Source organism: Mustela lutreola, chromosome 3, assembly GCF_030435805.1.
Source record: "Mustela lutreola isolate mMusLut2 chromosome 3, mMusLut2.pri, whole genome shotgun sequence".
Classification (NCBI taxonomy): domain Eukaryota; kingdom Metazoa; phylum Chordata; class Mammalia; order Carnivora; family Mustelidae; genus Mustela; species Mustela lutreola.
In genome coordinates this window covers 146980209-146984021 of record NC_081292.1, presented here as the reverse complement: position 1 = coordinate 146984021, position 3813 = coordinate 146980209, and positions in this window count along the sequence as shown.

The window sequence follows — 3813 nt, the reverse complement described above, 5'->3', positions numbered from 1 at the left end:
CATAATTTGTCACGAATAACTTTATACCCAAACTCAGAGAGTCCCCTACCCCAAACAGTATTAATTTCAGGCCCCATGAAATCTGGGTTTGCAGCTCTCTATGGTATGGCAGAAATGCCTTGGAGCCCACCGGACTTGGGTTCAGTCCCTCTCTGTTACCTACTAGCTGGCCGAACTTGGAGAAGTTACTCCAGACCTTCGTATAGCTATTTCCTCATCAATAATCTGCATAACAAAGCCAATTTCCCTGAGTTGTTGAGAGGCTTCAGGAAGGTGAACTGGAAGTCTTTGGTTTAGTGCCTGGTACAAAGAAAGTCTGCAGTAATGTGTGTCTTGTATCACACAGGGAGGCTGTCTGATATGGCTCTAGGTGTTGGCTTTAGAACCAGACTTACCTTCCTTCAAGTTCCTGCCACATGTTTGACACTGACTGTGTGGCCTTGGGCTGCTTTGGCCTTCCAAGGCTTAGTTCTCTCATGTCTAACATGGGGTAATAAGAAACCCCAATCAACAACTGTTTAAGATTAAATGAGATGATGTAAAGTACTTAGCAATGTGAGGGCTCTTTCTGTCAAGATTAAAAAAAAAAATTCAAAAGAGTTTAAAGCCCGATTTTCACACTTACTGTCTACAACCCAGAATAAAAATTAGATCTTACCTTGTTCCTTGGTGTACACATAAACATCATCACAGGACTACTGCGTGAATCATACCGGATCATGCATATGGCCAGCTTTATACAGTGTTCTAGAGCATTGGAAAATCGTGCTGGATCTGAATTCAGGTTTCCCAATCACACGCCTGACCAGTGCTGGCATTTTGGTAGGCCTCTTCCTCAAACCACCGCCCCACCACACACACTTTGATTCTCATTTCCTTTTTCAGAATCCCACAGAGTTTGGAGAGAGGAGAAAAAAAAAAGACTGAGGTATGTGAAAAATCTGAGTGTATGCACCCTTCCTCTGATCACTAGTCCTTTTGCCCTTGGTTACCTAACACACGTTAAGTGCTGCCGGAATTATTCAGTACCAAACTGTTCATCTGGGTGAAGGTTAGACCAGAGGACTGTCTATACCATGTTGTAACGAAGCAGATTATGTGCCTGCTATTTTACCGAATATTCTGTCTAGACAATAGGCAGCTTCCTCTGTGATAAATTACAAGTCTTGGTTTCTCAAGCTGGTTTTCTACATGAGGGGTAAATACACTGTTGGAATGATTATTCCGTGGCTGCCCTTTCATCATTCTGTAGCAAATTCAAATAACAATAGCATAAGATTGTAACTTTTAATAACGTTCCCTGACCTTCGATGAGTTATGGGCTAAATTATATGGGCTCAATAAACTTCAGCTAATGATGTTTTGTACGCTTATAACTCATGTAGGGGGAAGTTTTATGTATCTCTCTTAGCTTTTTCACCTGGGGATGCTCGATTAAAAACTGCATTCATTGGTTTGGCACAAGATCCACAGTGGCTGATAACCTAATGGGGTGAGTTTTTCTTCACTCTTCTTAGACTCCCAAACTCCTTGGCTGGGCTTGGTGAGCAAGGGCCAGGGAGGCAGATAAAAGGATTGTTGTTATTGGACCGTGCATTTTCCCCGTGGCAAAATATCATTTCGGCAACCACTGGGACATTTTGCAAATGTGTTTTTGACCACTTTTTATGCCTTGTCTTTTTCAGTGGAGAGCAGCCCCCCGCCCCTTTTTGTGGTGGTTTAGGTGTTAATTGATATACTGATGAAGTCAGTCATTCCATCCTAGTTATAATGCATTAAAATGTGTTTTATTATTCCCAAGAATACACATACCAAGCCCCAAACTCCAGGCAAATTGCTTCAGCTTGAAGATAACACTCAACTTGTAATCAAACTCCTTACACTCCAATTTTTAGCTCATGCAGATACACAATGGAAATTATCACTTGAAAGCCATTTGTTTACATCGGTTAGGCCAAGTCACAGCTGTCTTGAAACTCAGCACCCCAGAAAGCATTCCATGGTTCTAGGCCGGGACATTCCGGCCCTGAGGGGGAATGTTCTAGTACCACCCACTGTGGCAAATGATACACACTCAACCTGCCCCTTAATATCCTGGTGAGAGTCAGAGGAGTTGCTAGCTAGGATTGCTTAATGGCTTTGACAATAAATGTGTGCCTCAAAACTGAGGTACATCTGAGTTCCCTGTAAGCGAATCTCCACTATACAGGGCCCCGTATGGGTGAGCCAGAAGCATGTTCTCACTTATAAAGAATGGATAACCCTTTTATCTTAAATTGATCGTATGATCTTCCTATCACAACCTAAATGGACCTCACTAGGCAACATCTTCTGTTATCAAATAGGCTTCCAGGAAAAAAGACCTAAGATCACTTACTAAGAAGACTAAGATCACTTACTGTCCGTGCAAATCCTCATTTTTGACAGAAGTCTTCCAGTGTGAATTGGCTCACACTCACCATCTCTGTAATTTAACTCGGAAGATTCACCCAGGAGGTATATTGCTTAAAACTAAATAGACCATCGGTGCATGGGTGATTGAAAATAGGAATATGACATTTTTACATGTTAAAATCATTGTATATAGGACTTTTTTTTTTTTTGAGGGAATCCTTGGGTCTTCCCCTAAAAATTGCTACTTTACCCTATTCAGACGTGAAGAGGAGGTGGGCTTCTACCATGTTTATTTTACCAGCACATAAGATATGGAATACATAGGGAACTTTACCAGAGTACTTTTTTGTTTTTGTTAGAAAAATTTTCATCACACATGATTTACAGGTGTCTCTAAAAGTTTTTATTTATTTTTCTTAGGTAGGCTCCAAATCCAGCATGGAGTCCAGCATGGGGCTTGAACTCATGACCCTGAGATCAAGACCAGAGGTGAGATCAAGAGTTGGATGCTTAACCAATGGAGCCCCACAGGCACCCCTCTAAAAGTTGTTTTAGATACAGAAAACCATTTTGTTCACATAAGGACAATACATGGGAATTATAATGAGGTAAAAGGGAATTTGCTTCTATTTTTTACAACTTTAAAAACTATCCATGATAGAAGTGCCTGGGATGCAGAACAGGTTTTGTATGTATTTAGACAGAGAGAGGTTATTTAAACGGAGAGGTTGTGAACCCATCTGTTTGTTAAGGCATAGGAATCTGTCCAAATAATACCGAAAATGTGTTCAGTGATGTTTAGGTCCTCGCCAGTGAATCACAACACTGCATTGTTGTGTGTCCTCGTTAATCTAAAGCTTGGTTAAGAGAAATGGTCACGTAGGATTGCCTAAAGAATAGGTTGTGCACTCACGCCTTTACGTTTTTTGATTACCGAACTGCTTGGACTACGCTCTCAACTTCTTAAGGATGGTACTTCCTATCACAGGACCTACCTCTGGGCATCTGCTGAATGTACTAGAGAAGGTAAGTGTGTTCAAAACTTACTATGTGTGTATTGTAGGACTGATTGGATAGTTTTGAAGGTTCTGAATACTAAGTTTCATTTCCTAGAGAAATTTCATTCCAGGCTTTAGTACTAGGGAAAAATGTATTTCTCCTAATTTTAAAAAGAAAAATGTTTGAGAGAAGGCTGTGTCTGCTCAGACAGCTCTTTGCGATGAGCCTTAGCTTTGCAATTCTGCAGGACCTCAAGGCTAACTTCTGTGTACAGATTTGACCCTGGTGTTCATATTGTTAGCCAGTTCTTACAGTCCCTTCATTTTAAGACAATCTTTGTCTTAGTATTTGAGGAAGTTTATATACATTCCTATGTAATCAGTAAAGATACAGGACTAGGAACATACATTATTCTATGAT